General features: G+C 48.7%; 1 protein-coding gene across 1 annotated transcript in view; it reads left to right on the top strand.

The window, feature by feature from the left end:
- LOC144127504 (uncharacterized) overlaps positions 1-18,884 on the top strand; it is a 173,881-nt gene that overhangs the window by 76,201 nt on the left and 78,796 nt on the right. Inside the window, exon 10 of the mRNA XM_077660499.1 lies at positions 10,475-10,609. The gene's annotated coding sequence lies outside the window, so the exon portion shown is untranslated. The remainder of the gene's footprint in view (positions 1-10,474; positions 10,610-18,884) is intronic.

The raw sequence follows: 18,884 nt of genomic DNA, 5'->3' as shown, positions 1-18,884 counted from the left end.
CTTGTATGCAAATTCGAGGAATTTTCATTCAGGAGCGACACATTCTTCTATTTGTTTTCAGTGCGATCAATTCGGTAGTGGAATAATTTATCACTTGGAAATGGTTTCAGACCAACGAAACAATGCGACGCGTTGCACGTTCCAACACTCGGCCGTGAAAAACAAAGTAATATACATTACCACCGGCTCCTTTTTTTGCTGTCCACCTTGAGTACTTTTTTTCCCACAAAAGCGTAGTCAACAACTCTTCATGACAAAACGAAAGCATGGTGGGTCATTCCTCAAGCCCTGTGTAGCCGCGCCATTAAAGAATTTTGAAAAAATTTCTCCTAAAGACTGCCTCGTGGTTAAAGGGACTATGCAATAAATTAATTGAGATTACGTAAAGCAGACGAGAGATAGGCATTTCATGACTCGTCACCCCAGCGCAAGGATTTTTAAGCTAGCATCAATAACAATGAAGATATAGACGATTAAAAATAACGGTCGTCCTCTCCCCCCCTCAACTCGTACAAGTGGGGCACCAGACAAAAATGAAGAAAACAGGTCTGGGACTGGGCCCCGCCTTTGAATACGTCATCAGATGACGTTCGCTTTGCAACTTCCGGTTGTCGCTCCTATCCCCCCAGCAGCAGCGTCGGCGGCGTGGCGGCATCTCTCCGGTCTCTCTTCGTTTTCCTGGATTGCGGCGCGCGTCGGGTTTCTTTGCTTGTCGTCTGTTGTAGTTAGCAGTAATAAACACAGACCTCGAGGTGCGACTGCTCGCTCTTACGGCGTGATGGGCATCGAGCCCTATGCGTGGCCACGAAGAGCCATGCGAATAGCTCCGGAACTTCCGACAGGAGGAGGCGGCAGAGTAAAATTGAAACCATATGCGCGAAGGCAGTGCCCTGGCCCGCGCTTGCCCGAGAGGATCGCGCGGCGGCACGCGCAGACGATTTTCACGGCTACCGGAAGTGTGCCCGTGACGTCGTGGCCGCCGTGGCTCCAGCGAATGACAGCGTGTGGTGGCCTGGCGACGTCATGGTACAGGGACGTCTTTCTTCCACGGTTTTATTTACAAAATCGGTCACTACGAGCACACCAATCGGCCCGCGAATTAAAAAAAAAACACTTTTTTTAATTTATAATAAATTGCCGGCTCAGTTCCGAAGACTTATGCTTGGTGTGAATGCTCATTAGCATCATTTCTAAACATAGAAAACATTTACAAGCGACTTTGAAGTCTTTGCATAGTCTCTTTAAAGGGCTGTGGATGATAAAAATTAAACAATAACGTGGGTAACTTTATACGCTCCATTTACCGAGAAAGCCCCGACAAGCAAGCGCGATTGTGAATTTAATATTGAAATATGCAGTGAGCGATAAGACAAGAGTATGCCCCCCAGGACCTGTTACCAAGGGATGAAATACAGATATGGGAGACTAACATGTGTTATCGGATGGGAGCTCCGTACCACTAGCACACTTCGCCTATGGAAGCCCTGCTGTCCTCCGACTTTCGGCGAGGTGAAGGCACTGCGCTGATTACCTATAACAATACACACACGATTAAAAAAATCAAAGCTCATGAAGCAAAAAAGACAAGAAACCCCAGTTAGAGGCTCATGACTACACTACGGTCGATTGCAGTATTTGTTTCAGTTTTTCTTCCGCGTGTGAGGTACCGAGATAGGCGGTAAAGTGACAGACAGTTGCCACGTGCTTGCTTTTCTGAGCACTTCTTTGAATCGCGCAGAACTATAGTGAACTATCGCCACGACCACGGTTACAGGAAAGCCTACCCTGGAAAACGGCTTTGAATTCGTAAGAAATCTGTTGTCCACATCGCTTTCCTTCCACTCGGGGAAACTGAGGCATCTGGTCAAACTGTTAGTGAAATGAATTTAAACACCGCACCAGACACCTCCGAATCACATTTTCGCTCGCATCAAGAACGAGATCAACCTTGATCTACTTGGTAGTGAGGGCAGGGTCGAATGCTGCCGGGGCCGCGATTCATTGTTCGCTCGTTACATCCGCCAGAAACGTTAGCCATTCGCTGCGCAACCTCACGTTTGCAGCATCCATCTTACGTCGGACAATCGGTTAGGCAGCCTGAAGAGAGCGCGTTTGAAAGTTGTCTCCTCCCACACATTCTCAATCCCAGCCCGCTCGTGTAACCGCACGCTGGGCATCGCTCTTTGCCTTCTGAACGCTTCTCCCTAGAGTTTGTCAGCTTTTATTGGAACCTGCTTATAGACACCTCCTAATGGGACGTTGCCGCTTTTCACCGTTTTGACGACACGCTTATGAGCCAGTGCATTAGCATGCCTTCCGTATCGTTAACACCAAGCAAGAAAATCCCTGAAGGGTTGTTCGGCATTCATGACTATACTGTACCTTTCGCATGTTCACTATTTTCCTTCATGCAGAAGCTGTAAGACGCCTGTATATTGTGATATCGATGTAAATTAGGTGATCAAATTAATTTTTTCGGAAATGGAGACAATTAAACATATAATCTTGAGACAGTGACGGAAAAATAGCGCGAATCCCACTTCTTATTCGATAAAGCGGGTTCATTCACTCATTCCTGCATTCATCATTTCTGTCATTTATAAATAATGATGAAAGACTCTGCTAGTTCTCGTTCACCAGACATACTACAAGCAATACTGCAATCAAGATTCAATTACTGAATGGTCCAGTAAGAGTTTAAACAGGACTCATAAAATATTTCTATATTTAATGATGATCGCTGTCCTAATTTCTCTACATGGCGCATTCTAGCCGAGATATTGTAAACTTATTCCGAAAACATAATGTCTTGATTCTTTTCGTTAAAAGCAGTAGTCCTAGAGGCCAACGTAAAGCCATGTTTATTTCTTTTGTTAGAAGCTTCATATAATAATTACTTATTTTTAACTAATTTTATTGTAGGTGATCAGCGTTTATTCTAAGCCACATTTTCTTTCTATGCTTTGCGATTATTCTTCAGAAAAAGGTTCGTTTTTTCTTCCGCACAAAATACGAGCTCTCGCACGAATTGTATCTGAACAAAATCGTTATTGTGCAATTAAGAAGAAGCGGACCCAGTGCCGAACCTTGGGGCATGCCATGCTTCACGTTTCCCGACATTCAACTTGCAGTGTTAATTTTAGTAAATTTAGGACAATGCCGCAATTATGTAATGAAAGGCTAAATTGATTCAATCTTCCATTGATTCCATCTGCAAAGTTTCATCTTTTGAGATGAGATAATATGCTTAACAGAATCCAAACATTTTTTCAAATCAATATGATCCGCTCATTTAAACTGTGTTCCTGTATTGTTTTTCTGTTTGTTCTGATTTGCAAAAGCCCGTGTTCGGCAGCAGTATTTTTCTAAACCATTCTGCTTGCTATAAATTCTGTTATGAGGGGAACCACTACCACAGGGTTGTAAAAATAAAGTGCTCCGTCATCGTTGAGGAATCTTAGAGGACAAAAACGTAGCTGTTCATGCGCAAGGTCTAGAAGAAACAACACACTAGCTCAATGATGAGAGACGAATAGACGAGACACAGCGCTGGCTTAGAGGTGACGTTAGTTCGGAAAGCCATCGCATTCATAAATAAACTTAATGAAGAAGTTATCCTTGGAAGAAACAAAATGCTATAGCAGCGGAGGGCTAACTCCTTTAATTCAATTGTACTGTGCGATGTCCGTGCACGTCAAAGAACCCCAGGTAGTCGAAATTTCCGGAGCCTTTCACTACGGCGTCCCTCATAGCCTGAGTCGCTTTGGGACGTTAAACCTTCTTAAACCAAACCAAACCAAACCTTTAATTCAAACTAAAGGCGACTCCACAGGACCTTGGAAACGTAAATAATTGACTGCCGGCTGTAAGAATCGGGGCTTAATACATGCTCACTCTTTTTATACGCCTCCAATATATCCGTCGAGTACGTTCACACACTTGCCGGTGTAAGACGCGCGGCTTGAAGTACGAGCGGCAACTAATTAACAGGAGCTGCCGGCGCTTAAGTAACAGCACAAGAGCTAAAAGTTCAGTGGTCGGACGTTTGAATCTGTGGAGGTCATACCTGGAATCAGGAGAGACATGTGAACGACCGATTTATTCAGTATTCTAATGGTTCCGGCATGCAGCGGGAATGAGGTTATGCACCTACAAGACAAGTTTGTGCATTTGAATGGGTAGCACTTTTACATGTGTGTTTTTTGCATGACCTTGATGCTGGATAAAACGGCAATTACTTTCCTTACTGTCGACTGTGTTTGGTCTCCATTTCTAATTCTTATAGATTGAAAACTTCTACGCAAAGTGAAAATTGCTTAGCCAATGGCCGAGGACAGGTAGCGGCCGCTTATCGTGATCATGAGAGGGAAATACATTGAAGAAAAAAATTAGCTGGAGCGCATATGGCAGGTTCTCTCATCATGAGCGCCAGTTTACTAATACCCCTCGAGATAAAAGTGTAAACAGTTGCGACTTACCATTATTCACTGTGGAGGCTAACGAAAAGGGTTCAGCATCAGTACAACGCAGTGAGGTATGGAAAATGTGCAGCGTTAAGAGACAGGAAGCAGGCAGTATAGGTGAGAGAATAAACGGTGATTAATGACGTTCTAGTCGAAACCAAGCAGGAGAAACGAGCTTGGGCTGGGCATGATAACTGCTGGTCCTTAGGAGTAACGGAATGGATTCCAAAAGAAGGCAAGCGGAGCACGGAGCGGCAGAAGGTTAGGTGGGTGAATGAGGTTAAGACGTTTGCGGAGACACGGTGGCAGTAGCTGGCAAAGGACAGGGCTAATTAGGGGGACATGTAAGAAGCCTTTTTTCTACATTCTTCGCAGTCAGGCTCATGATAATGATGAGAGTGAACAAAAGCGCCAATGACGTGCAAGTGCTTGCAGAAAACGTGTGCTGGCGACGGCATATTTTTTTGGTAGCCGTATGACTGCGCTTGGGTGCATGGCAATCAGTAATAAATCCCTTGAGTTAAGGTTCATTCTTCAGGCTCCACAACAGGTGCCCCACCGTTCGAGACGGTACAACTGACAAGAGCAGGCAACACTTGAGTGAAGGAAGGCAAACTGAAACTTCATACTCAATTCACATTTTTACAACAGAATAAACAGCGAGCATGATTACATGGAACTGGCTAAGGAAAAATCTTCCCTCCTTGGCATCGCTGAAGACGCAACGGGTCTAATTTTAGCCCAGGACATTTTTTCAGTCTCCAGGGCCGGGTTTAACAGACCTAGCAGACTGCCCCACCCCTTGCATCATCCACTCACAACAAACACATGAAAGGTTTCCAAACTGCGTGGCACGCCTTCCAGTTTCGGCAAGGTTCAAACCATCCTTGAAATACACAGCACGGAACGAACACAAAATTGCTATAAGAAAATGTAATTCCGGGAATGGACCCTAGAAATGATTCGCCTACAAAGTTTACGTGCGTCGCCCCTTACTTTCACAATATTGCTCAAACTGTCTTCCTTACAAAGTAAAAAGAGAAACATGAAAATACACCAAAACATTCTCACGGGTTGCCGGCTCCCTGAGAACGCGTGACCCTGGCGGCTCACGCTACGCCGCGTCGTCTTCGTGGCGACTATTGACAGGCGTCCCCACAACGTCTGGAAAGCGGAGCCAGCCTGTCGTTGCTGCCTCTTAAAGTGGGATCGTTTTCACCACAAAACCCCCCTGTGGGCGACCTTAGTAGTGGAAGCACTGCTTCGGACACATCGCTACACTGCAAACGCATATTAACCAGCTCTACATATGACATGAAATCAACACACACACATGGCACTGCTCATTTGGTGCGCGCATGCAGACAACCAACAGGGCACGCAGCAGGTCCGTTCAGTGTTCCACTGAGCAGTGTTCGCAGAGGCGACACTGTTTGTGCACTCTCTGGAGCACCTGTGGTCTGCCCCGTCCAACTCTCTGCCCCTGTGCGTGTCCGAGCCTGTGCCGCAACTGGGCACACCACCCCCTAGCTAGTTTTTGAACAGAGGCAGAGCTAGGGAGTGGCAGTGGCAAACACTCCGGGAATAACAGCCCCTGGGGTTATACCCAATCCATGTAGCTGAAATGCGCTACACCTTGTTCCATGGCTTATCCGGGAATGTTATCCCCACCGGCAATGACGGCATCGCACATTTTTGACCCGCGACGCAGTCCCTGTCGCGCCTACCGTGACTAACCCGTCCGGTCCTGCATCTCCAAGCATCGCACCTTGCTTCCGGCTTCACGCAGTTGCATGCTTTAGCTCGGCAAGATTCGCATGCCTGTCTTTTCGCCACTCCGCTCTCTCCGCTCACCTTCCTCTCCTGCCAGACTGAGATAGGTTCCTCCGCCGCTAGACGGAAACAGTTGTCGGCGTTGAGGAATCGCTTCATTCATGAACGGTTTGACTTACTAGCAGAAGGGCTATCTCTACGTCGTTGTCCGGCTGCTGCAAGGCCATTCTGCTGCCGTTCACGTTAACAGTGTGGCACCCGTCGAGTGAGTCATTATGCTCTCGGGTGAAAGCTTCCGCTTTCTTTAGGACCCTGCATTCGTTGGTTTCTACCTCATTCTCGCAGCTGACCCCTGACCATTCTCTGGCGGTTCACATGCCCTTTCTGTTTCGATTGGTTCTACCATTTATTTCCCTGCATGCGGCCACCTCAGAGAGCCGAGGTATCTCGCTTGACGAGTCGGCCGCAACATTTGAGTCCTCAGTCCTGACCCACCCGAGAACCTCGACGATGTCCGGTCTCCTCTCGAGCGCCTCTGCCTCAGACTCATTACGTTCGCAAGGGCATCGCCGTTCGTTTTCGCTGTCGTTTAGCTCGACTGAGCCATCCGTTTGGCCCCGCGTCAAAAGAAACTTCACACCCCTCTTTCTTCTCAGGGACTTCTCGTTCAGCGTCGGCATGCCCTTTAGAACACAGCTGTTAATATTGTCCACCGCCCGCCAAGGGCATCTGAGGTACATAGCTAACCTCACCAGCTACCGGTCTTGCGCCCTCACTTTCTTCAGTCTCCGTGATGAACGCCAGGGTTGCTTGTCTCAACTCGCTGCGCTAGATCGTCCAGATATTTGCGCTACCGGTGCATTCTACGGGACTGCAACTCTCCGACGCGCAAGGGCTGCCGTCATTTGGCCTGTCAGTCGCTAAATCATCGCTGTCATCTTTATCTGCACTCGATCCGCAGATGTCATTTTTTTCATCCGGCATAAGAGGCTGACCTTCTACGTGCGTGCCCGGTGCTGTTGCACCCGCAGGCGGAAATGGCCCCGCTGCCCGCTTAAGCTCCTCGAGCAGGCCCTCGACCCACATGCGTGCTGCCATTTCCCCCTTTTTTGAGCCTCAACCTCTCCTGAAGATCTGGCTTTTTCTGCGCCTGTTGAGCCTTGGTCCACCTGTGATGCGCTTCACCCATTAACCGCTCTAACTTTTTGAGCGCCGGCGTCTCCTCGTAATCTAGCTATTTGCCACTGCCGAGCTCCCTCCTCCATGCCCAGCTCTCCATTGCGACACGCGTCGCCTAGCTCGGGCACACGAACAGTGGCAAAGAGAAGTCAGACCGAGCAGACTCACCTGCCACATGCGTTGGTTTTCATGGCCGTTGCCATCGCACTTCCCGTCTCCTGTCACCAGCCTCTTTGTAGATGAGTATGCTGGGGACCACCGCCGGTTCTTGTGACACGCCGCTGCACTCCCTCTGAAGAGATGCAGTTTGCTGGCGTCCGACTTTCGTCGCTGCCGCTGCCCTTCTGTTACTGCCCGCTTCCTCACCACGCAGCTTCTCCCGACCGTCTGCAGCTTTGCGTTGCTGCTGCACCCTTGGAATTTTTTTCTCCTAGATCCCTTGGAAGCTGCCGAATCCTGCCTTCAGCTCCTGGTCCTCCTTAGTCACCGATACTTGGCCTGCTGCCAGAACATCGCTTCTTCATCCTCTGCTATCTCCTGATAACGAAAGAATCCTTGCCGACTACGCCAGTTAAGGTTCGTTGTTCGGGCTCCAGCACAGATGCCCCACCGTCCGAGACGGTATAACTTAGGAGAGCAGGCCACACTTCAGTGAAGGAAGTCAAACTGAAACTTTATACAGGAATTAACTTAATTACAACAGAATGAACGCCGAGCATGATTGCATGAAACTGGCTAAGAGAGAATCTTCCCTCCTTGGCATCGCTGAAGACGCAAGGGATCTAAATATAGCTCAGAACAACTTTCCACGCTCCTGAGCCCGGTTTTAAAGGCCTAGAAGCCTGGCCCACCCCTTGCATCATCCAATCACAACAAACCAACACATGATTGGTTTTCAAACTGCATGGCACGCCTTCCAGTTTCTGCAAGGTTCAAACCTTCTCCCTAAAATACACAGCACGAAAAGAGCATCAAAATTGCTATAAGAAAATGTAATTCCGGGAATGGGTCCTCGAAATGATTGGCTCACTAGGTTTACGTGCCATGCGCCATACTTCTACAGTATTACTCAAACTCTTTCTCTTGCAAAGTAGAAAGATTAACATAAGAAAATACTTTTAAGACATTCTCACGGGTTGCCGGCTCCCTCGGAACCCGTGGTCCTGGCGGCTCCCATCTTTACGCCAATTATTGATCTCAACCTAGCCACTGCCGCCGCGAGTAACAAACTACTCGTCTTCGTGACGACTATTGACAGGCGTCCCGACAAAATCTGGAAAGCGGCGCAAACTTGTCGTTGCTGGCTTAGAAAGAGTGTCAGCATCCCCCTTGTAGATCTACGTTTCGTTAACCCGGCCCGCTTCTTGGGAGCCGTGGTATGTCCCGTCCTCGTTCCATGGCGCTGCCGCGGCTCAGCCCCGGATCTGCCAGCCACGTCTGCGCTGACCGTACGCTACGCTTAATTGTTGTCAGTCAAGAGCGAGTGTCCAGACCTGCCTCGCCCGACGGGGATGACCCCTCAAACCTAGACGGGCGAGGGGGGCGGCCGGCGTATGGCGGCTTCGACTGAGTCACTGCTCGTGTCTGCACGCGCAGCTGCAATGTCGCCACAAAAGGGGGACCTCGGTGTGGTTCCGGGAAAACGTCAGCCCTTCGTCCCTCTAGCTCGGCCTTTGCCCTCGCCGCTCAACGCCCGCTTGTCTCGCCCTGCACGCTTCTTGCCGACCAACCGACGGGGATTAACAGTGAAATCGCCGCTACTCGGCGCTGGAACGTCAGCAAAAAGACGAATAGTTCGCACAAAGCCATGGACATCCACAGAAAACTTACACTTTGATACAAGTCCACTTCACCTTGGATCTTCTCCTACATATTTTAGGAACTGTGTTCCCACTTCGAGTTAATGATCAATTCGCCCTCGCCCTACCATAAGCTTGTCGTCTCGGTTAGCCCAGTTGGTAGAGCGACTGCTCCGGTAAGGCGGTGGTATCGGGTTCGAACCCCGACGAGTACGAAGTTTCTGAGAAAGCTGTCTAGCTTTCCTTTCTATCTTTATGGCTGCTCTTGGGTGAATGCCAGTGCGTAATTACTCCTTTGATATAATTTTTTATCACCGTGTCTATTTCTGCAAGAAACGGTGGCCGTCCGAGAACCACCCTTGAACGGCGTTTCACTCCTTCGGCTCGATACGCGAAGCAGTGCGCACGTATCTCGCAGCAGCAAATGTCATCGCCGGAAAGCACACCAGAGTGTCGACACGTCGTGTGGGCTGCTTCCCGCACAAACATAACAGAGAAACAGCAGATGTTTCCAGACATGGCCCTTTCCGCGTGCGCAATGGAGATTCCCTTCTCGGACCGCTAGGTGTCTCCGGTAACGAAGCGGTGCATTTGTCCAAGCGGCAGCGCATGCTCGGCAGCTCAGTCCCCGGTACTAGATTGGGTCAGCCTAGCATGCGAAAGCTTTAGCGATGTTGCTGGTCGTGTTAAACAGGCAGGCATTATTCAGCTTCACTAGAAAATAAGAAGGAGCACTGATTACAACTTATGCAATTATTATTCTGTACAAAAACTCAATCTGTGACTATTTACAGGCATGCTCTCGACTATGAGGCAGCGGAATACGCATCCTAGAAAATTGGGCCTTAAAATCTTGCCGCCCGTCTTTTCAAACTCGTGACATCTCCACGGAAAAGTACTGGCTGTCACAGTATTGAAGTGAATGCCACTGTTCCATAGCCTGAGGGACCCGCGTCCAGTGTAGAGGCACCCATTTTACTTGCGAAGTTGGCCGATGGTGGCGACGCCTTTATTTCGTGTTCGTACTGCTCTGCTTTATAAAAGTTCCGTTTTCGGTTAAAGCGGTCTTTCTACGATTAAAACGTGGTGCGCGGTCATTAGAGGCCGACTTTATTTTGGCCTCAGTGTTTGTTTAGACAGATTCATTGGTGTCGCATATTCTTTAAACACGTCGCCGGCAAATTGCGTTGCCTGTATGCTTTTGAATACGTTCTGAGCAATTATGAATATCACACGTTGTTCTTTGATCACTTTCTGCAGGTATGTTCACCATACCATCCGCGTGGGCTAGGTTCCAGACTAGTTTATGACAACACCCTCCTCTCTGCCCAGTCCTATGACAAGAACGCAAGAAAGACATCCACATTCGACACTGAGAACGCATTGCGCGCAAAGGTTTGTATGAAGCTCTGCTGCGGTTACCCTTATGCTCAAATAGTACATTGATTAGCGCTAGCTCGTTACAGCTGCAGTTAGTTCATAGCTAGGCGCCCGTCTCTTTTCGATGTACGTTCCTCGACCCTGTTTCTTTAGCGCAGTCCTTGGAATCTACCCTTGTGTGCTGTTGGTACAAGAAGAACATGTGCCGCTCTAATTTTTTCGCTCTGTTCTGAATGGCTGCGGATGCTGTCCACATAGGAAATTCCTGTATGCCGCCTACTTGGGAAGCAGAAGGTATTTCAGTGAGAAAAGAATTAGCAAATATGTAATGGGCGTTTTAGCAAACATAAATAAATGGCATCGCAAAGCACATTGGTGACTACTCTAGCGCTGTACTTTTTATGAATGCTTTGGATGATACAGCGTTGAAAGGCAGGAGAGATGGGATGGCAAAGACAACGTCATGTCTGCCCAGAAAGCAGACGAAAATTCCTCTGCTCATCATTGCAGTTCTTAATATTATTAGAGGGAGAGCTGGTGGCGCTACAATTCATCTAACATGGAGAGGCGCATAAATAACAGGAAAATAAGGTTCCTCACTTGTCTTGACTACGGCTAGACATCAAACTTTGATTCAGCCAAAAAAGTACGGCTTGTCTCGAGACAAGCTCCGAAGAGTGCTGTGAAAGTTGAAATAGCATCCAAGCAACAAACTTTCGTCTATGTTAAATCTCCTGAAGTGAGAATGCTGTATTAAAATAACTTAATCTGCGCAGGGAGGATGCGACTACCAATTTTCTGGCACAATCTACGCTTTCGGCATAATACTATTTAAGCCAAACAAGAAACCTCCTCTTACCTTAATGCCCGCGATAGCTGAAGTGTTCAAAAAGAAACTCGCCCAGAAATGCGGCTTTCTCTCGAGGTAATATTTAGTACGTCTATGCACTAATATTCTACCACATCAAAAGTTAGAAGTACAATGGTCGTTACAGGTAAACTACTTTTCCAGCAGCAGGTTTTCAAAGTCTACAAGAAACCCTACTGCCATAAGCCGGTGGCGGCTCAGATCCAACGCCATGGGTTCTTGAAAACTGAGATCTAAATTGTCACTATTGTTCGTGCATTGTGAAGCAGCACAACAGAAGACTGCAAGGTTGCGAAGCCACTAAGAGTTTGTGAAGAGAGGGAGTGCAAAGCAGGCCACAATACTAAATAAAGATAAAGCAGCCAACCTGCATGAGGGCGAGGAAAGATGAGACAATACACAGCCCTGGCACTCGTCCTTGTGCAGGTGTGCTGTATTAGCAGCACTGTCTCATGCCAACTCGCCCGTTAGTCTGTATTGTCGGACCATATTCAAGTAGTCAATATTCTCCTTCGCTCTCATGACCGTTTTCTTAAGGTTGTGTTTAAAGTGAAAGGAACAAGCAGGACTCAGCAAACATGATGCGCTAGTGTACCTAAAAAGTCCTGCCTTAAACTTTCTGCTAAAACTACCAGACGCAATATTCGAAATAAATAAAACTGGCAGAATCTTCAAATGCTCAGTAATTCATGCGTGCTTAATAACGCACAACGGTTCTTTGTCATCATGAAACACCGCGTATAATAGCGAACATGCTCAAGATATGCAAACAATTCTGTTCTGCCTAGAGGTGTCAGTTTCGCTTTTCGCGACTTGAATGGCACGCGAAGCGCTATACAGGACCGTGTTCCGTGACGATCTATTCCACTTCCCATTTCATTTGGACTTGAGACCGGCCTGACGAAAGCAACAGCTGGTAGGAAGGAAAATGGCGAATCAGAAACAGCCGGCACAGTCTCATGTGGCACGCGTAGCGCTAAACAGGGGCCGTGTTCCGTGACGATCTATCCCACTTCCCATTTCTATTTGGCCTTGAGACTATCGTAACGAAAGCAACAGCTGGTAGGAATGCAAATGGCGAATCAGAGACACAGCCGGTACAGTCTCATGTGGCACGCGTAGCGCAGAACAGGGGCTGTGTTCCGTGACGATCTCTTCAATTTCCCATTTCATTTGGCCTTGAGAGTAGCGTGACGAAAGGAACAGCTGGTAGAAATGCAAATAGCGAATCAGAGACAGAGCAGGTACAGTCTCGTGTGGCACGCGTAGCGCTAAACAGGGGCCGTGTTCCGTGACGATCTATCCCACTTCCCATTTCTATTTGGCCTTGAGACTATCGTAACGAAAGCAACAGCTGGTAGGAATGCAAATAGCGAATCAGAGACAGAGCCGGTACAGTCTCATGTGGCATGCGTAGCGCAGAACAGGGGCTGTGTTCCGTGACGATCTCTTCAATTTCCCATTTCATTTGGCCTTGAGAGTAGCGTGACGAAAGGAACAGCTGGTAGAAATGCAAATAGCGAATCAGAGACAGAGCAGGTACAGTCTCATGTGGCACGCGTAGCGCTAAAAAGGGGCCGTGTTCCGTGACGATCTATCCCACTTCCCATTTCTATTTGGCCTTGAGACTATCGTAACGAAAGCAACAGCTGGTAGGAATGCAAATAGCGAATCAGAGACAGAGCCGGTACAGTCTCATGTGGCATGCGTAGCGCAGAACAGGGGCTGTGTTCCGTGACGATCTCTTCAATTTCCCATTTCATTTGGCCTTGAGAGTAGCGTGACGAAAGGAACAGCTGGTAGAAATGCAAATAGCGAATCAGAGACAGAGCAGGTACAGTCTCATGTGGCACGCGTAGCGCTAAAAAGGGGCCGTGTTCCGTGACGATCTATCCCACTTCCCATTTCTATTTGGCCTTGAGACTATCGTAACGAAAGCAACAGCTGGTAGGAATGCAAATAGCGAATCAGAGACAGAGCCGGTACAGTCTCATGTGGCATGCGTAGCGCAGAACAGGGGCTGTGTTCCGTGACGATCTCTTCAATTTCCCATTTCATTTGGCCTTGAGAGTAGCGTGACGAAAGGAACAGCTGGTAGAAATGCAAATAGCGAATCAGAGACAGAGCAGGTACAGTCTCGTGTGGCACGCGTAGCGCTAAAAAGGGGCCGTGTTCCGTGACGATCTATCCCACTTCCCATTTCTATTTGGCCTTGAGACTATCGTAACGAAAGCAACAGCTGGTAGGAATGCAAATGGCGAATCAGAGACACAGCCGGTACAGTCTCATGTGGCACGCGTAGCGCAGAACAGGGGCTGTGTTCCGTGACGATCTCTTCAATTTCCCATTTCATTTGGCCTTGAGAGTAGCGTGACGAAAGGAACAGCTGGTAGGAATGCAAATGGCGAATCAGAGACACAGCCGGTACAGTGTCATGTGGCACGCGTAGCGCAGAACAGGGGTTGTGTTCCGTGACGATCTCTTCAATTTCCCATTTCATTTGGCCTTGAGAGTAGCGTGACGAAAGGAACAGCTGGTAGGAATGCAAATGGCGAATCAGAGACACAGCCGGTACAGTCTCATGTGGCACGCGTAGCGCAGAACAGGGGCTGTGTTCCGTGACGATCTCTTCAATTTCCCATTTCATTTGGCCTTGAGAGTAGCGTGACGAAAGGAACAGCTGGTAGGAATGAAATGGCGAATCAGAGACACAGCCGGTACAGTCTCATGTGGCACGCGTAGCGCAGAACAGGGGCTGTGTTCCGTGACGATCTCTTCAATTTCCCATTTCATTTGGCCTTGAGAGTAGCGTGACGAAAGGAACAGCTGGTAGGAATGCAAATGGCGAATCAGAGACACAGCCGGTACAGTCTCGTGTGGCATGCGTAGCGCAGAACAGGGGCTGTGTTCCGTGACGATCTCTTCAATTTCCCATTTCATTTGGCCTTGAGAGTAGCGTGACGAAAGGAACAGCTGGTAGGAATGCAAATGGCGAATCAGAGACACAGCCGGTACAGTCTCATGTGGCACGCGTAGCGCAGAACAGGGGCTGTGTTCCGTGACGATCTCTTCAATTTCCCATTTCATTTGGCCTTGAGAGTAGCGTGACGAAAGGAACAGCTGGTAGAAATGCAAATGGCGAATCAGAGACACAGCCGGTACAGTCTCGTGTGGCATGCGTAGCGCAGAACAGGGGCTGTGTTCCGTGACGATCTCTTCAATTTCCCATTTCATTTGGCCTTGAGAGTAGCGTGACGAAAGGAACAGCTGGTAGAAATGCAAATAGCGAATCAGAGACAGAGCCGGTACAGTCTCATGTGGCATGCGTAGCGCAGAACAGGGGCTGTGTTCCGTGACGATCTCTTCAATTTCCCATTTCATTTGGCCTTGAGAGTAGCGTGACGAAAGGAACAGCTGGTAGAAATGCAAATAGCGAATCAGAGACAGAGCAGGTACAGTCTCGTGTGGCACGCGTAGCGCTAAAAAGGGGCCGTGTTCCGTGACGATCTCTTCAATTTCCCATTTCATTTGGCCTTGAGAGTAGCGTGACGAAAGGAACAGCTGGTAGAAATGTAAATAGCGAATCAGAGACACAGCCGGTACAGTCTCATGTGGCATGCGTAGCGCAGAACAGGGGCTGTGTTCCGTGACGATCTCTTCAATTTCCCATTTCATTTGGCCTTGAGAGTAGCGTGACGAAAGGAACAGCTGGTAGAAATGCAAATAGCGAATCAGAGACAGAGCAGGTACAGTCTCGTGTGGCACGCGTAGCGCTAAAAAGGGGCCGTGTTCCGTGACGATCTATCCCACTTCCCATTTCTATTTGGCCTTGAGACTATCGTAACGAAAGCAACAGCTGGTAGGAATGCAAATGGCGAATCAGAGACACAGCCGGTACAGTCTCATGTGGCACGCGTAGCGCAGAACAGGGGCTGTGTTCCGTGACGATCTCTTCAATTTCCCATTTCATTTGGCCTTGAGAGTAGAGTGACGAAAGGAACAGCTGGTAGAAATGCAAATAGCGAATCAGAGACAGAGCAGGTGCAGTCTCGTGTGGCACGCGTAGCGCTAAAAAGGGGCCGTGTTCCGTGACGATCTATTCCACTTCCCATTTCATTTGGAATTGAGACTAGCGTGACGAAAACAACAGTTGGTAGGTATGCAAATGACGAATCAGAGACAGAGCCGGTACAGTCTCATGTGGCACGCGTAGCGCTAAAAAGGGGGCCGTGTTCCGTGACGATCTATTCCACTTCCCATTTCATTTGGAATTGAGACAAGCGTGACGAAAACAACAGTTGGTAGGTATGCAAATGACGAATCAGAGACACAGCCGGTACAGTCTCATGTGGCATGCGTAGCGCAGAACAGGGGCTGTGTTCCGTGACGATCTCTTCAATTTCCCATTTCATTTGGCCTTGAGAGTAGCGTGACGAAAGGAACAGCTGGTAGGAAGGCAAATAGCGAATCAGAGACAGAGCCGGTACAGTCTCATGTGGCACGCGTAGCGCTAAAAAGGGGGCCGTGTTCCGTGACGATCTATTCCATTTCCCATTTCATTTGGAATTGAGACTAGCGTGACGAAAACAACAGTTGGTAGGTATGCAAATGACGAATCAGAGACACAGCCGGTACAGTCTCATGTGGCACGCGTAGCGCAGAACAGGGGCTGTGTTCCGTGACGATCTCTTCAATTTCCCATTTCATTTGGCCTTGAGAGTAGCGTGACGAAAGGAACAGCTGGTAGAAATGCAAATAGCGAATCAGAGACAGAGCAGGTACAGTCTCGAGTGGCACGCGTAGCGTTAAACAGGGGCCGTGTTCCGTGACGATCTATCCCACTTCCCATTTCTATTTGGCCTTGAGACTATCGTAACGAAAGCAACAGCTGGTAGGAATGCAAATGGCGAATCAGAGACACAGCCGGTACAGTCTCATGTGGCACGCGTAGCGCAGAACAGGGGCTGTGTTCCGTGACGATCTCTTCAATTTCCCATTTCATTTGGCCTTGAGAGTAGCGTGACGAAAGGAACGGCTGGTAGAAATGCAAATAGCGAATCAGAGACAGAGCAGGTACAGTCTCGTGTGGCACGCGTAGCGCTAAACAGGGGCCGTGTTCCGTGACGATCTATCCCACTTCCCATTTCTATTTGGCCTTGAGACTATCGTAACGAAAGCAACAGCTGGTAGGAATGCAAATGGCGAATCAGAGACACAGCCGGTACAGTCTCATGTGGCACGCGTAGCGCAGAACAGGGGCTGTGTTCCGTGACGATCTCTTCAATTTCCCATTTCATTTGGCCTTGAGAGTAGCGTGACGAAAGGAACAGCTGGTAGAAATGCAAATAGCGAATCAGAGACAGAGCAGGTACAGTCTCGTGTGGCACGCGTAGCGCTAAAAAGGGGCCGTGTTCCGTGACGATCTATTCCACTTCCCATTTCATTTGGAATTGAGACTAGCGTGACGAAAACAACAGTTGGTAGGTATGCAAATGACGAATCAGAGACACAGCCGGTACAGTCTCATGTGGCATGCGTAGCGCAGAACAGGGGCTGTGTTCCGTGACGATCTCTTCAATTTCCCATTTCATTTGGCCTTGAGAGTAGCGTGACGAAAGGAACAGCTGGTAGGAATGCAAATAGCGAATCAGAGACAGAGCCGGTACAGTCTCATGTGGCACGCGTAGCGCTAAAAAGGGGGCCGTGTTCCGTGACGATCTATTCCACTTCCCATTTCATTTGGAATTGAGACTAGCGTGACGAAAACAACAGTTGGTAGGTATGCAAATGACGAATCAGAGACACAGCCGGTACAGTCTCATGTGGCACGCGTAGCGCAGAACAGGGGCTGTGTTCCGTGACGATCTCTTCAATTTCCCATTTCATTTGGCCTTGAGAGTAGCGTGACGAAAGGAACAGCTGGTAGAAATGCAAATAGCGAATCAGAGACAGAGCAGGTACAGTCTCGTGTGGCACGCGTAGCGCTAAACAGGGGCCGTGTTCCGTGACGATCTATCCCACTTCCCATTTCTATTTGGCCTTGAGACTATCGTAACGAAAGCAACAGCTGGTAGGAATGCAAATGGCGAATCAGAGACACAGCCGGTACAGTCTCATGTGGCACGCGTAGCGCAGAACAGGGGCTGTGTTCCGTGACGATCTCTTCAATTTCCCATTTCATTTGGCCTTGAGAGTAGCGTGACGAAAGGAACAGCTGGTAGAAATGCAAATAGCGAATCAGAGACAGAGCAGGTACAGTCTCGTGTGGCACGCGTAGCGCTAAAAAGGGGCCGTGTTCCGTGACGATCTATTCCACTTCCCATTTCATTTGGAATTGAGACTAGCGTGACGAAAACAACAGTTGGTAGGTATGCAAATGACGAATCAGAGACACAGCCGGCACAGTCTCATGTGGCATGCGTAGCGCAGAACAGGGGCTGTGTTCCGTGACGATCTCTTCAATTTCCCATTTCATTTGGCCTTGAGAGTAGCGTGACGAAAGGAACAGCTGGTAGGAATGCAAATAGCGAATCAGAGACAGAGCCGGTACAGTCTCATGTGGCACGCGTAGCGCTAAAAAGGGGGCCGGGTTCCGTGACGATCTATTCCACTTCCCATTTCATTTGGAATTGAGACTAGCGTGACGAAAACAACAGTTGGTAGGTATGCAAATGACGAATCAGAGACACAGCCGGTACAGTCTCATGTGGCACGCGTAGCGCAGAACAGGGGCTGTGTTCCGTGACGATCTCTTCAATTTCCCATTTCATTTGGCCTTGAGAGTAGCGTGACGAAAGGAACAGCTGGTAGAAATGCAAATAGCGAATCAGAGACAGAGCAGGTACAGTCTCGTGTGGCACGCGTAGCGCTAAAATGGGGCCGTGTTCCGTGACGATCTATTCCACTTCCCATTTCATTTGGAATTGAGACTAGCGTGACGAAAACAACAGTTGGTAGGTATGCAAATGACGAATCAGAGACACAGCCGGTACAGTCTCATGTGGCATGCGTAGCGCAGAACAGGGGCTGTGTTCCGTGACGATCTCTTCAATTTCCCATTTCATTTGGCCTTGAGAGTAGCGTGACGAAAGGAACAGCTGGTAGAAATGCAAATAGCGAATCAGAGACAGAGCAGGTACAGTCTCGTGTGGCACGCGTAGCGCTAAACAGGGGCCGTGTTCCGTGACGATCTATCCCACTTCCCATTTCTATTTGGCCTTGAGACTATCGTAACGAAAGCAACAGCTGGTAGGAATGCAAATGGCGAATCAGAGACACAGCCGGTACAGTCTCATGTGGCACGCGTAGCGCAGAACAGGGGCTGTGTTCCGTGACGATCTCTTCAATTTCCCATTTCATTTGGCCTTGAGAGTAGCGTGACGAAAGGAACAGCTGGTAGAAATGCAAATAGCGAATCAGAGA

This window comes from Amblyomma americanum, chromosome 1, assembly GCF_052857255.1.
Source record: "Amblyomma americanum isolate KBUSLIRL-KWMA chromosome 1, ASM5285725v1, whole genome shotgun sequence".
Lineage (NCBI taxonomy): Eukaryota > Metazoa > Arthropoda > Arachnida > Ixodida > Ixodidae > Amblyomma > Amblyomma americanum.
This window is presented reverse-complemented; position numbering and strand designations above follow the sequence as displayed.